The sequence below is a fragment of the Sorex fumeus genome, unplaced genomic scaffold (genome assembly GCF_029834395.1).
Source record: "Sorex fumeus unplaced genomic scaffold, SorFum_2.1 ptg000009l, whole genome shotgun sequence".
Taxonomy (NCBI): domain Eukaryota; kingdom Metazoa; phylum Chordata; class Mammalia; order Eulipotyphla; family Soricidae; genus Sorex; species Sorex fumeus.
The window spans coordinates 3,109,725-3,126,830 of NW_026606066.1; positions in this window are offsets into that span (position 1 = coordinate 3,109,725).

Below are 17,106 nucleotides of genomic sequence, written 5' to 3' on the forward strand. Positions count from 1 at the left end.
GAGGGAAAAGGTGTCTGTTTCTTCCGCCTCCGTCCCCCCCACCCCCCCCCCCACACACACACACACCAGCAGCAAGGTGGCTGCTGCTTCAGAGCTTATTGGACAGCCAGATATGAGCCAATGGTGACAGGGCAACTGCAACTTCATGGGATGTGGGCGTGGAACCAGCACGACCTTCCTTTCTGCCACTCCGGGGTCGAGAGTTGCCCCCAATGAGTAGCTCTCTGGCATGGTCATGGTCCCAGAGGCACACAAACCAATCATGTAACTATGCGGCTTTTGGCAGAAATCCCTCCTTACTTAATTAGTAAAATATCAGAAATCCAAAATTGTGTGGCCGCAATAGTGACAGCGCAACATCATATGGTTTTCATAACCAGCAATAGAAAACAAATTATTCCACAATGCCTTTTCAGCAGGTCTGATTGTTGGGGGGGGGGGGGAAATTCAAAATAATAATGGTGCATCTTTTGTCAAAATAATGAAATGTAATCAAAGTAGAGAGAGTTAAGTGGAAATCATCTGCTTCACAGGCATCGGGAGTGATGGGATGAGGGGTATATCGGGGTTCTTGGTGGTGGAAAATATGCATTGGTGAAGGGATGTGTTTTGATCATTGTATGACCGAGACTTAAACTTGAATTCTTTGTAATTTTTCTCATGGTGATTCAACAAATAAATTAATTTAAAAAAAAAGAAATTTGCAAGAAATTGTGTTTTTTTTCTTTTTTGTGGTTGATAGGGACTTTATTTATTTATTTATTTATTTATTTATTGAATCACTGTGGGAAAGGTTACAAAGCTTTCAGGTTTAGGTCTCAGTCATGCAAATATCAAACACATTTCCCTTTACCAATACTTATTTTTTACCATGAAGAACCCCAATAAAACCCCACCCCCACCCCTCCCAGTCCCTGTGAGGCAGATGAATTCTAGTTAACACTCTATCTGCTTTGATTAGATTCATTGTTTCAATGAAAGATTCACCACTATTATTTAGAGTTTACCCTCCCCCCCCCAAATCAGACATGCTGAAAAAGCATTGTGAAGTGATTTTCTTTCTACAGCTGAGTTCAAGAATTAAATGTTGGTTTTGGATTTCTGCTATTTTACTTATTGACCCTGGAAGTATTTCTACTGAAAGTCAGATAGTTAAGAAATTCGTTTCTGTGTTCTGGAGACGTGGCCGTGCCGGAGAGCCGCTCGTGGGGGGCAACTGGTGGCCACGGTAGGGCGTGAAGGACGGACCAGAACGCCCCCCTTCCCATGAGGTTTTAGTCGCCCCCACACCCCAGCTTATACCTGCTGTTCACAAGGTTCCCATGCGGCCGCCATCTTTCTTTCCAGAGAAGAGAGGGCGAATGGGGCAACACCCTTTCCCATCTGGGCAGACATGATGGCCTGGATTAACGCATAGTCCATTCACTTTTCTGCTCCAAGCTGCTGGGTTCTGCATTAAGTCCTTGTGTTTCTGGGGCTGTGGCTGTGCTCCACACTTAACTCCGATTTTCAGGGAGAAATGTTGGGTGGTTTACTTCCCATTGATCAGTCCTAGTTCCCGCATATTCAAGCTGTGCTTGTAGAGGCTTCTGGTCACTGGGGTTCCATCTGGGGGAGGCGGGATGCGGTACCTACCCCATCTGGGACTTCCGGATGATCTCGGCTCTTTTTGGAACCTGTTTTTTTTTTTTTTGTTCTCCGGGAGCTGTGGATCCCGCCCTCCATGTAGCCCTTCTCTTCAGCTGTATGCTGTAAAGGTGGCACTGGGGGGTGGGCTGTGGGCGTGACTTCCGGAATCAGAGGTTACCTGGGAGCTGTAGTCCCGGCAGTTTTGAGGAAAAGTCCTAGTTCCCGCATACTCGAGCTGTGGTTGTAGAGGCTTCTGGTCACCGGGGTTCCATATGGGGGCTTTTATGATAGGGACTTTAAATCCCTCTTTTTCTTTTCCTCATGGCTTGTTCTCTAGATTTGGTATAATTATTATGAATGAAATAGATATGGGTATTGAATAGCAATTTTTGCTTTATATGTCAATCTTCCATTTTAAGTTATTCTAAGCTTTAGGTAAAGCAAGTTTTTCATACTTTTAATAAATTGAAGATACTTCTTTTACTTTATATGATTTAAAATATTCAATTCATCTTCTTGTAAATACAAGCATCCCTTAAGAAGATTTGCTGAATAACTTGAACTGAAACATACCTATCACTCTTAGATCTTGGCAGCTTTCAATTGCTAACAAATCAAATTCAATAAACTTATTGCTGAATTCTTAGAATCTCCAGTTCAAAGAATATATCTTAGAAACATTATTTATATCTTTAAACATTTTCACAAGTAGTATGCTGCCACTGAAATCTATTATGACAGAAAGTCTCCAGGTTCATACAATATTAGTTATCCTAAAAGAATAATATACTTATTTTTAATTAGGTTAAGCTTATAGGTCACCTAATATATGAAAAACGTTCCTATGGAAACTGAAATAGAGCAATGAACAAATTAACCAAATTCATATCTCCTCATCCCCACTTTATGTAAAATTGCATTGGAGCAAATAGCTGTTTCAAAGATACCCATCCTTTGAATATGCATTACTTCTCAATTGCACAATGAGAAGTATATTAGTTCTATAAACTAATTAATATCTCTTCTTAAGTGACAAATCAGTTTTTCCATCTATGATATACTCCAGTTTTCGACACCGCATTCTTTGTGCTTTGTGATTGTGCAAATACAAAATTGGCTGGAAGTTATAAAGAACACTGTAATAATAAAATAAGGAAACAATTGACAATATTTATTTCTAACAAATACTATCACTACTTGGAATTGTTGTTGTCTTATTTCATAAGGTTTTGGCTTAGATCCCTGAAATCTTTTCCTATCCCCATAAGAGTTCACAGGGTTCTCTCCAATATATTCCTTTTGTACTCTATATGTTTTACTAATGGAGTTCATCTCTACAAATACTGTTAATCACTATGTGTAGAGTGATTATAGATTATAAATAAGAACTTAGCCCACACTCTTGAATTTCAACCATGCATTTCTTTTCATTTTCATTGAAGTACTCGTGCTACAGTACTGCTCATAGTAGTTTCATGCCCATATTTATCCAACACTTTACCCACCAACCGAGTCCCATAAACTCTCTTCCCTCATCCAGCTAATTTATGTTCTACTTATTCTCTAGTTCTGATCAGTGCTATTGTCTTTGTTTATTTATCCTGTTTATTTATTCCATGTTCCATATGTTTATTTATCTCTCACATGTGAAAGAGAGAGAGATCATTCTGCACCTGTCTCTTTACTTCCGAGTGACATTAGTTGGCACAGTTCCCTCTAGTTCAAACTATGTAGAAGCTATTATATTATTTCATATTTTCTTATAACTGGGAAGTACACTGTTGAGCATATATATGTGTATACACACACACACGCACATATATATATGTCTCAATTTATTTATGTAGTCATCTGCTCCTAAGCACCTGGGTTGTTTCCAGATCTTGGCTATTGTGAATATGTGAATAGAGATGCAATAAATATAGGACATAGGTGTCTCTTTTAAATAGTGATTTTGGGACAGAACTGAATCTCATTATTTTTATCTTCTAAATACATGTATAATATTTTATAAAATATTGATAAATCCTTATAAATATTCTTACAACTTTGTACTATACTCAATGCACATATTACCTTTTCATTTGTCTCTACAGGAATAGAATTACTATATAACTATTTATGATTATAAAATAAATATAGTTTAGACATAACTTTTATTTGTCATACTACTGAATTTTGAAGTGATGCTGATTAGTATCTAAATACTCTTTTCAAACCATCCACTCTTTGTATTCCCAGTTCTACTTCAGATTTACTGGTCTGTGTAATAGTAGAAGTAAGGGCTATTGGACAAGGGGCTGCTCAACCCTATCCATAGATCTATTTTGTATTCAGAGAGTGCTGAGTTCAATATGTTCCAGCCAAGCCTATGACTCTAATTGCAGTCAGATTTGATGAGGTTCTCATGTGCAAAGTGGGCTGAGGGACTGAGGCCAACTGGAACTGATAAAATATCCCAATAATTCAGATGCCAGGAGGTTCATAATGAGGTGTGATGGGATGGAGATATTCAGTCACTAAAAACATCTTAATTGATGATATCGAAGTGGAAGAAAACAATACATGTAGCAATTTTTCAATGTTAATAAATTTAGTATTATTGGACATGCTTTTATGTATCTGATGTGTAAAAAGAGATTTACATGATTAGATGAAATTTTGGAAAATGATTCAACTCTCTTATTTGCAATGAAATACAGTTCTGAGAAGCAGGATAGAGAACATAACATTATGCAATATCAAATCCTCGAGGTTATATTTATAAGAACAAGTAAAGTAAAGTAAAGTAAAGTAAAGTAAAGTAAAGTAAAGTAAAGGCCCTCCCGTTGATCATCGATTTGCTCGAGCGGGCCCAGTAGCGTCTCCATTGGAGACTTTGTTGTTACTGTGTCTGGCATATCGAATATGTCACGGGGAGCTTGCCAGGCTCTGCCGTGTGGGCGAGATACTCTCGGTAGCTTGCCGGGCTCTCCGAGAGGGGCTGAGGAATCGAACTTGGGTTGGCCATGTTGGCAGCGTGCAAGCTCTCAAGAACAAGTAAGAATTATTTAATTTTAACAAAATTTTTAATTAATCAACACACTGTTTTTATTTTCAGAGGAAATGAAGATGAAAATAATGGTGGTGCATGAAGTTGAACTAAAATCATAGGTACTCTGTGGCAGAGGTGGTATTATAAAATTGATTGCTTAATTAATGCTTTAGTATTTTTACACATAATGAAAAGTATTTGCAGGGAACTAGTTAGAAAAACTAAATACTAGGTATTAACAATCATCTGCACCCAAATTTATTCTTTTTTGCATAGGCAATTAATTTAGTACAGTACATTTTGTATTGCAGATTTATTTCTTGGCTGCTCAGACACAGTGAATTTCAAAATTATCACAAAAAAGGAAAATTATACGCTTGTGGTAGACAGAATAATGGCTTGATGCCACTTGTACCAAAGGTACGTACAGACTAATCCTCAGAATTTGTGGACACGCTACATTACATAACATAAGGAGCTTCGTAGATATGATTAAGATTGCAATGCTTTATGTAGAAAAATAATCTCAGATTTTTCAGTTGACCTCATAGAATTGCCTGTTCCTAAAATGCAGTGAATTATCTCAGGCTGTATTCAGATAGGTGAAGAGGATCTGAGTAGGAAAAGTAAATGACCCAACATTGTCATGCCACAAGTCAGGGAATGTGAGGGATGATGAATGGTCCTTTTCTGTTATTAATATTTTTACACTGGTGTGTCAAAACTGCCATTGACTAATGGAAAAAAAAACACTTAATTGTCTTTTTGAAATAACTGATACTCCATGATTAACTCAGTGGTCCAGACCTCCTGGTTATCTCATCCGCAAGATTACAAAACTCAAAGTTTTTCCTCTGATTATCCCACCCTAACCATAAACATTCAAATATCAGACTATTCTTAAGTCTTACCCCTAATGCCTGCCATGGGCAGATGTCTATCTTTAAGGTCCTGTCAATATCTCTGTGTTTTCCTAATAAACATCTATCTTTTGTTTCTGTTTATGGTATTTTATGAACTCATATTCAACACAGGTAACATAGATATTCTCTAGAACTGAGGACAATTCCCTAGTGACAGCACCAAAAGTGGAGACTGAATTCTCCCTACAACATGAGTGCAATTAGAAAATGACTATCTCCAAAAGACTCTGATAATTAATGTTATCCTGCCTACTTCTTGATTTTTCACTGTGAGAGATCCAAGGTCAGTAAGTAACCAAGTCACACTACATATGGAATCTGAATCCACAGAATTTCAAAATAATTAATAGGTGTGGTCCTAAGTTACTATCTTGTGAAAACTATTACAAGCACATATAAATAACTAATGAAGTGAACCAAAAATGATTCATTAAAGGAAAAAATTAAGTATAAAAATGGCTATTTTTATCAAATATATACTACACACCAATAGTGGTTCAAGCTAATAGTGACCATTGTTTAGCTGGAGGTTAAATAGTGTTTAAAAGTGTACATACTCAATTTTTGTCTAATTATTTACAACTGTTGAATATTATATGCATAAATGAGCTCCACCACTGAGCTCTTCTCTGTCCCCGAACTCCCACCTTTTCTGTAATGTCACATCAGTGGAATCTTAGAGCAGAGTCTAGCTTCTTCTCAAGGGACTTTGGAGATTCCCTGTGTCATCACTTTTGTGGTATCACAAGTTCATGCCTTTTTATTGCAAGCAGCTCAGATTGCATGAATTGGTCACAGTTTCTTCATTTACAAGTTGGTAACTTTTTTTTTTATTTTATTCAGTTATAATTACACCTGCTATGTATTCACTGGTGTGCATATTTTTCTGTGGGCATGTGTTTGTCATTTAGTTGGGCCACATAGGTAAGGCTCTTGGATGACTAGTCCTCTAGAAAGAGTACACTTAGGGACCAGAGCAATAGGACAGCAGGTAGGGCATTTGCCTTGCACGCAGCTGACCTGAGTTCAATCTCCAGTATCCCATAGGGTCCTCCAAAGCACTGCCAGGAATAATTCCTGCGTGCAGAGGCAGGAGTAATCACTGAGCATCGCTGGGTGTGACCCAAAAAGAAATTTAAAAAAGAGTACATTTAACTGTTACCGAATGTAACCTGCCCATACGGCAGTCCTGCAAACTCCCCGTGGTGTATCCAATATGCCAAATACCAGTAACAATGATGGGTCTCATTCTCCTAACCCTGAAAGAGCCTTGAATATGGCACTTTTTAAAAGCTCAGGGCTAGGAAGAAGAAGACGTTACTGGTGCCTGCTCGAGGCAATCGATGAACAACAGGATGATCGTGATCGTGATCGTGATATGCCATATGAATATTTGTTTTAAAGACTAAAATTTCCCTTGTCTTGAAAAAGGTACAACAGATATGTATTCTGATTTAAAGTTTTCTATCATCTATACATTTGACTTGGATTAATTATTAATACTGACTTATTTCAATTTTTATTACCATGTACTTACAATGTTGGACTGGAGCGATAACACAGCAGGTAGGGCATTTGCCTTGCAAGCAGCTAACATGGCCGACCCGAGTTTGATTTCTCCGCCCCTCTAGGAGAGCCCGGCAAGCTACCAAGAGTATCTCGTCCACACGGCAAAGCCTGGCGAGCTCCCCGTGATGTATTCGATATGCCAAACACAGTAACAGTTGTTACAATGGAGACGTTACTGAACCCGCTTGAGCAAATCGATAAACAACGGGAGGACAGTGACAGTGACAGTACTTACAATGCTAGTTTTGCTAGTTTTAAATTTTTATTTTAGTACATCTATTTGTATTAACTATTCATTAAAATGTTATGAAAAAGGTCTCCTTTCTCTGTAGGATGTCATCAGTTCTCCTCATCCAAATGTGCCATAACATGTTTACATGTGTGCTCTCCTAAAGACTTTATAATTTATATGCAAATAAATTTCATCCAAATGTGCAATAACATGTTTAACATGTGTGCTCTCCTAAAAACTTTATAATTTATAAACAATGATAATTTATTGTTGTTATTATTTACATTCTAACTCAGTTTTTGTTTTCTTTTGAAGATTAATCCATACCTTTATCTTAAAATATGTATTTTGAAAAAAATTCACATAATTACATAATACATTTGCTTCGATCAATATGACTGAATGAGGACTTAATCTAAAACAATTTCTGAGCAAAGAGAAAGTTAAAATACAACACGGTAGTTTTCATAAGTAAACTTCTTACCCACTAAGATGGTAGAATGATAAAAAAGAGCTAGTTTGTTTTAAAAAAATCCCTTTTGGACAATTTTAGGCATTAAGGAACATAGAAGATATTAAGATTGGAAAGTCACTTGCTTTATAAGTGACTTTAGAGTTTTTTTTAAATGAATTCACAGGTGAAACAAATGTTCAGTGGTAGAAGTTTCTAATGAGGTACAAAAACAGGAACACTCTTATGGTGAAAAAAAATTTGTTGTGGCTGAAATAAAACAAAGTGGAAGGAGTGTGATGGAATTTGCCATAAAAGAAATCAGCAGCACTATCCAAAACAGCCATAATCTGGAAATACCTCATGGTCAAGAATAGATTACTAGATAAAGCCTATATACACAATGTTACCTATATACACAATGTTATATACACAATGTTACCTATATACACAATGTTACCTATATACACAATGAACTATTACTTGACCATAAGAAAATATAAAGCTATGAAATTTGTTGCTATATGGAGGAACCTGGAGAATTAGTGCTGAGTGAAGTTAGAGGGAGAGAGACACAAAATGTTCTCTCTGATATATGGGATATAAAGAAACATAATGGCAGAATAACAAGTACCCAAAGATAATGGTAACAAAGAACTTGAGAACGGGTATTCAGTAGGAAACATGCCAGTAGAGGCAGCTGGGGGATTGGGGTGGGGGGCATTGGGCATTGGTGGAGGGAAGAAGACAATGGTGAAAGGATGTGTTGAAATGCTGTATGTCTAAAACCCAGTCATGAGTAACTTTTAATTTCATGGTGACTAAAAGAAATGATTAATTTTTAAAATATTTGTTTTATAATGTCTCGCTTGAGAAATTCTAATGCTACCTTTTGCTAACTACTACATGATTTGGAAAGTAAGGAATCTTATCTTTCTGAGGAGTTGGTTCAAAGCAAAAACCTGCCTATAGTGTGGTCATGTTAGTTTTATTAGGTCTTACAAAATAATTTTTCAGTTAGAATGTGGCAAATGTGAAATAGAATGAAAATGCTAACATGACTGAAATGTAGGGCACAGGGATAATAAGGATAGAGAGAAAATTTGAAAGAAAATTAGAGGGTCAACTCATGTGAATATTGTCTCTAGGACAAAGATAAATGTACACATAAGGTAAAAATTCACTGGAATGTCTAAGAGAAAAAAATACATATAATGGATTTATACTGTCTGGTTCAGAACTAGAGTGAAAATGAAGATAATTATGTTTAAGTATGAAATATGATTTTAAATATTATAGTAATGTCAATATCCATGTAAAGTAGGATTTACATGGGCACCCTTTATATGGATTATTTTATTTTATCTTATTTTTTATTTTTTTGCTTTTTGAGTGATACCCAGCAATGCACAGGGGTTACTTCTGTCTCTACACTCAGGAATTACCCCTGGTGGTGCTCAGGGGACCACACGGGATGCTTGGAATCAAACCCAGGTAGGCCGTGCGCAAGGCAAACGCCCTACCTGCTGTGTTATTGCTCCAGGCTCAATATATGGATTATTTTAATATAATCTTAATGAGAATAGATTGTCCTCGCCGGGGCCCCTTGGAGGGGAGTGGTTTGAGCTTTCCTCCCCATCCCGACCAGGGCTCTGGCAGCCGAAGACCTCCAGGACCAGCCACCACCATGCTGAGACCACTCTCCACACACATGAAGGTACTGGCAGAGGGACAAAGCCACACGGGTTCCGGGGCCGAGATCTCCAAGATTGGGGCCGAGCATCCTCCACCCAGATCCTCCAAATTCCAGTAGGCGGGGGTCACACCCACCAACTGGCCCCCTGGCGCCGTGTAATCCCATCAACGGCCAAGACTCAGAGACTATAAAAACCAGCTCCCGGAACCACGCGGCCGCATTCACGGTCCGCGCGACATCTTATTATGACATCTTATTATCTCATTCCTACATTGGACAAACCGGCAGGCTACCGAATGTAGCCTGCCCACATGGCAGAGTCTGGCAAACTCCCCATGGTGTACCCAATATGCCAAATACCAGTAACAATGATGGGTCTCATTCTCCTAAAGAGCCTTGAATATAATCTCAGGGCTTGGATGAAGGAGACGTTACTGGGGCCTGCTAAAGGCAATCGATGAATAACAGGATGGTCGTGATTCGTGATTCGTGAGAGTAGATTATAGACATATTAGGGTTCACAGGATTCAAATCAAGTTTAGAATCTATTTTATTTAGGAATTTGCAGTTCTTGTATATTAACAACTTTAGTTACTGAGTTTGTGGTTGGGTGTGACTGCCAAGCTACTGAAAAACTGGGGATCTGGCGCCATGCAATTTCATCAACGGCCAAGATCCAGAGACTATAAAACAAAGCTCCCAGAAGAAAAAGCCACAGTTTTTCCTGGAGCACCTGGGCCTCTCTCTCTCAGAGAGCCCAGCAAGCTACTGAGAGTAGCTCCGTTCTCACTGCGGAGCCTGGCAAGATACCCGGGGCATATTCGATATGTCAGAAACAGTAACAACAACATGTCTCATTCCCCTGACCCTGAAAGAATCTCCAATATGGCAGTGTCGGGAAAGACGAGTGGGGAGAGCTTGCCAAAATCTTAGGGGTGGGACAAATGGAGATGTTACTGGTGCCCACTTGAGTAAATCAATGAACAATGGGATGACAGTGATATAGTTAATGAACTCTCGAGGTAAATTATATTTAGATATAAAAAGAAATGATATTAGCATCTATCATCTCATAAAAATCCCATTTCTTACTCTAGGAAAGAAGAAACGGTGATATTCATTGATAAATAGTCAAAAATTTCTTTAAGTAATTATATGAGAATAGAAGAGAATAGAAAGAGTGTGTAAACTATTAGAAGATGTGACTAGAACAATGGTCAGGACTGGATCTTCTATGAACCTTAGCTCGTGACTGAGTTTAGGGATTTCATTTTCAATAATATAAGATTGCACTGAAAGTTTGGGCTGAGCAGTGATATATGATGGTTTACTCTTTTGTTTTGTTTTGAGGCTATCCCGAGAGGTATCCAACAGTAGCTCAGGACTTCCTCACAGCACTGTCCGCACTTCAGTTATTCTCAGAGATCAGTCCTGGCAATGTCTGGGACACTGCTATGTGTTGGCTGGTACCAGGGATAGAACCGGACCAGCTGCATGAAAAATAAGTGATTTACCCACTATATTGTCTTTTCCTTTGACAACTTACATTTTTGTGTGTCTTCTCTCTGACTTCTTTCTAGGGGTAAAAGTGAAATGAGGTAGATGAATTAAGAACCTACCAACATTATTAAGAGAAAGAGTATATAACAGGGATCTTGGTAGCAGTTGTGGAGTGTTGCTAATTGATTCTGGGAATGCCAGTGGGAAAGCCAATGGGATTTGCTAGTAGAATGCCTGTGCTTCATGACATGGAGGCAAGGAGATGATGAGATGAAAGCAGTACTTTACCTCTATGTTTTCCTCCCCGACACGCATAGTCCCAATTTAATAATGCGAAAAAAGACTAGATCAATTCCATTAGGGAGACATTCTACAAAACACAACTCGGACTCTTCAGAACTTTCCAGATGATCAAAAAATAAGACAAGTCTGAGAAAGAGGCACTCAATGAAAAAGAGTAAAAGGAAGTAAAATAAAAAAATGTCATATGATATCCTGGATGGGATCCTGATATGGATGAAGGATATTAGATAAAAGATTTAAAATCATGAATGAAATATGAGCTTCAGTTGACAAAATTAAGCTACCATTGATTAACTAGTTCACTAATTGTTGCAAATTTCTCACACTATTCTAAGATGTCAATCATTAAGCATACTGGAACAGTTTACATACAAAATATCTTTTATTCTACATTTATGTTTGTCTTCTTGTAAGAATATTAAAACAAACAAGCAAAAACCAACCAAGCAGTAAGTCCTAGAAAATAAAAGTAGAGTCAACTTTGTGTGTGGAGAAATTAAAAAAGCACAGGTGCCACTGCCAGTTAGACTCAGATACATGAGATTTTGTGAAAAAAAAAATATATATACATATATACATATGAACTGCTTTCTCCTTGCCCTGACATTCCCACTCCATGCTCAAAACACAGATTCAGAATTTGTTGCCACCTATGTGACTGAGTCAAGAAGAAATTGAGTTAGAGTGAGTTTGAGTTAACAGGATTGACTTCCTATAAGAAGAGGTCCTTACAGAATAATCTGAAGGAGGGTCACAATTTGAAAATGCAGAAGATGAAATTCTTCATTGCAGAACCCAGAATTCCTTGTATTGAAATCCCCATAATTTTATTCCAAATATTTCCTTGCCTCTTTAGTTGATGTCTTTTACCATTTAGTAGAGTTGTTTTGATTAACTTTTACCCTTTATTCACATTCATTTGCTTTCATTTTTCTCAAAGCATGCTTATTATGGACTAGCAGATAGCCCTTTGGGGACACATTAATTTTCTTAGGAATCCTTCCCATTCTATGCTAGTGTCCTTTATCTCCTCGTTCCATTTGGCTGCAGTCAGCACTTTTCCCTGTCTCATGAAATGTCTCTGATGAATTGCATTGCTCTCATGGCTATTATTACAAATAGGATATGTGACTCCACCTCCAACTGTAATAATGGGGATTCTAGAGACACTTTAGTTGCATTTCAAATGACAACACCTTCATAATATTCTAAATAATTTCTTTGATTCATAGAGGTAGAAGTGAACTCTAAGGTCACATATCCCCATTCATTCAAAACTATCATTAAAACTAATTTTACTATAAACATATAGCCACACACATATGTGTGACAGTCTTATTATGCACATATTTTCTTGCTAAATCTGATTAATTTTTAGTTATCATCTGGTTTCTCTTATAATCTGTTTTGTAATTACCAGAAAGTAAATGATTTGTAATTGGTCCTAATATAAGGTCCAATTCTCTTTTAAAACTTTCTTTATTTTTCTGTATCTAATAAGTACAAAATAGTAATTAAAAGTACAGTCTCTATCAATTTTTATGTCCTTAACTCTTTTGTCCTTTCCTATTTGGTAGCTTGTTTTAGTCAATATGTAGTGTGAGGAAGCTTGCTAGCACAAACAGTCTAATATAGAGGAAAATGATTTAGTGGTTGAAGATGCTTTTTATAAAATCAATTTTTACCTTAAATTAGGGAATTTCTACTTTTCTAAATAATTTGTTATCTCAATAACAATGAGGGTAGTGATGATCAAAGTTTGTTCTTAATTCCTATCTAATGCAGTTACCTGGTACCAGTTTATAATCAAGCTTTTATAAACATAGAGCTTTAATGTGATTAAAATTAAAATAAAATTACAACATATTTAGAGTGCACATCATGGTTTAAGATTTCACCATTTAAATTCTTCCCTATCAAATTTTACAATTATACCAGTTATAACAACCATGTTTTCTATTTAATAGTTAGATACAAATACAGCTGGAAGTGTTAACTGTTTTTTTTTTGCCTCAACTATGCCCTAAACTCTGTCGATTACTCTTTACATTTTAATTAACAGTGATACCATGTGGTACTCATCTTTCTGTGACAAGTTTACTTCATATAACCTAGTGCCCAACTTTTTATAGTTGCGTCCTGACATGCCTTGCCTCAAGTAGGGAACTAAAACATGTTGTCCAGATAAACTATTTTTCTCTAGGTTCAACTTGTTGCTGCTGCTAACAGTGAACAGAATATGAAATGAGCAGACGGCAGCCTGTGTATATAGGGTGCTAGTCCTGTGTAGTCACAATCAGAGATAACATATCTGTCTATAGGTTAAGTATAGTTAAAATGCCAAGACTGCAAGTTTTGTCCAATCAAAGTAATTTGCATAGATAAAAAAGGCTGGCAGAAATTTTGCTTATAGAATGTTGAATATATTTATCTCTGGTCCTCAGGAGTGAAGTCAATGCTTTTTGAAATTCTTTTACAATATCCAATTCAACAAAGGATGCAAGTCCAGTCTCACAAATGCATCATCATAACTGTTTTCTTATCCTGAAAAACAGATTCATGTTTCATGGTGCATTGTTCATGGAAAGATGATCTCAAAAGTATATGCAGTGATTTTTATCAAATTTTGCTCTCCATTATTCAATAAAAATAAATGTAGAAGATGATACTTGGGGTGGTATTGAAGCCCAGGAGAAGACCATTTATAAATTGGCAAGGTACTCCCATGCTAAGCTTTCTAAGAAACAAGACTTAGAAAATTCTCCTTAAGTGGAAAAATACAGAGGCATATGTATGTGACACAAATTAAAATACAGACAGACAGGAATAGGAGCGAGATAACTATTTCAACTAGACCCATAGAATATTTTTCAATCATTTAAAGTGTTTTAAAAAATATAGTTAAGGCCTATAAGAATATAAATAATAGTAAACAAGTTGTGATTAACATGCCACATAGGGAACTTAGAATGTTTACAATATAAAAACCCTGTGTGGAAGAAATGCATTTTTCCCTTCTTCTACAAAGTATCAGAGCATATCTGCATGCAAAAGAGAACTGAACAGAACAGTTCATGCTAGGAGATGGATATAAGCACATAATGTGGGTTATGAACCATCTACCTAAATATTATTTGTGGTGAGAAACATGAACCCAATAACTACTCTAGAAATAATAGAAAAGACTATTTGATGGTGACTGGAAACCCAGATGTAGCATTCAGGGGAAAAATTACGAGATTTTCAAGGTTTTGCCATGTTATAACAATGAACGAAAGCAGGATAACTTTAGTTTGCTAATGATATTGCAGTTTTATCTTATATAACATTGTTTTGAATGGAAAAATATGAAATTATTAAAATAGCTCATAATTAAATAACAAAATGTATAATAAAAATTACTAAGGTGGTCATTGCTGATCTAGCCAATAAGAAATACCTAAAATATTCTGAAACTAATGATTTGTTACATTTTTTCTTACATTCTTATTTTAATTAGGTGGATCATGGAATCTGTAGTGAGCAGAATCTGTTTTCAAACACCATATTGTTAGCTTTTCATATCTATGCCCTTTTAGAGCTCATTTATGATTGAAAATGTCAGTTTCTACTCTACAAAACGAGAACAATTTATGCACTAGATGTAGGTTTACAATATAGATATAGACATGTATACATCTATAAACATACACAAATAGGTATATATGTGAATATCAATACCTATATCTAACATATATGCATATTCAAGTAATTATCAATATGTATGTAAATATCTAGAGATATCATAATATACTAAGTGAATGCCATTCATTTGCTGATTGAGTTGAGGAAAATCACAAATCACAAATCATCCTGTTAATCATCGATTGCCTCGAGCAGGCCCCAGTAATGTCTCCTTCATCCTAGCCCTGAGATTATATTCAAGGTTCTTTAGGAGAATGAGACCCATCATTGTTACTGGTATTTGGCATATTGGGTACACCATGGGGAGTTTGCCAGACTCTGCCGTGTGGGCAGGCTACATTCGGTAGCCTGCCAGTTTGTCCAAAGTAGTAATGAGATAATAAGATGTCATAATAAGATGTCGCGCGGCCACAAATGAGGCCGCGCGGTTCCCGGAGCTGGTTTTTATAGTCTCTGAGTCTTGGCCGTTGATGGGATTACACGGCGCCAGAGGGCCAGTTGGTGGGTGTGACCCCCGTCTACTGGAATTTGGAGGATCTGGGTGGAGGATGCTCGGCCCAATTCCGAGTAGGCTTGAAGATCTCGGCCCCAGATCCCGCGTGACTTTGTCCCTCTGCCAGTACCTTCATGTGTGCGGAGAGTGGTCTCAGCATCGTGGTGGCTGGTCCTGGAGGTCTTTGGCTCCCGGAGCCCTGGTCGGGGCGGGGAGGAAAGCTCAACCCGTTCCCCTCCAAGGGGTCCTGGCGAGCGAGGTTAGTCAGGCACGGGGGCAGAAGACTGCACTCTTCTCTTCCAGGAGCTGGTTTTTATAGTCTCTGAGTCTTGGCCGTTGATGAGATTACACGGCGCCAGGGGGCCAGTTGGTGGGTGTGACCCCCGCCTACTGGAATTTGGAGGATCTGGGTGGAGGATGCTCGGCCTAAATCCGAGTAGGCTTGGAGATCTCGGCCCCAGAACCCGCGTGACTTTGTCCCTCTGCCAGTGCCTTCATGTGTGTGGAGAGTGGTTTCAGCATGGTGGTGGCTGGTCCTGGATGTCTTTGGCTGCAGGAGTCCTGGTCGGGGCGGGGAGGAAATCTCAACCCGCTCCCCTCCAAGGGGTCCCGGCGAGCGAGGACAGTCAGGCATGGGGTCAGAAGACTGAAATAAGAGAGGGAAATGACATAGAAATAACCTGGCAAACATATATTTTGGTCTCTTTTACATTTTCAAAATTCACATTATATTTTCCTATCATAACAGATATTCATTCATGTATACATATATATGTGGAGAGAGAGAGAGAGAGAGAGAGAGAGAGAGAGAGAGAGAGAGAGAGAGAGAGAGAGAGAAGATAAAATCCCAGGTAGAATTAAGTCAATCTAGTTACTTTGTACATTGTCTGCCTGACATTTGGGAATTTATTAAGGGCTAAGAAAATATGACAGAATGAATTAGGTGAGGTTAGATCATTTGACAACTTTAGTTATTAGTATTTTAAATAGTATCATATGAAAGTTAATGTGTCTTTTATAACCCAAATCTGAAATAATGTAAATCTCCTCAAATTAACAATTCATTGAGAGCAAAATCATTTTTTAAAAAAATGATTTTAAAATCGTTTTAAAAGTAGCACTGGCCCTGGAGTGATAACACAGTGGGTAGGGCGTTTGCCTTGCACGTGGCCAACCTGGGTTCATTTCCCAGAATCCCATATGGTACCCTGATCACCACCAGGAGTAATTCCTGAGTGCAGATCCAGGAGTAACCCCTGTGCATTGTCAGGTGTGACCCAAAAAGAAAATAAATAAATAAATAAAAGTAGCGCTGTAGCACTGTCCTTCCATTGTTCATCAATTTGCTCGAGCAGGGCCAGTAATGTCTCCATTGTAAGACTCGTTGTTACTGTATTTGGCATATCGAATACATCACCGGTAGCTTGCCAGGCTTTGCCATCTGGGTGAGATACTCTCAGTAGCTTGCTGGGCTAAAATAAAGTTTTTAAAATATATTCATTACTGCCAGTTTGGGTTCTGCTTAGAAACACTCAGTCTTAAGACTCACAACTGAAAGTTTGTGTGTCCTTCCCAAGGCCAGCCTTTGGCAG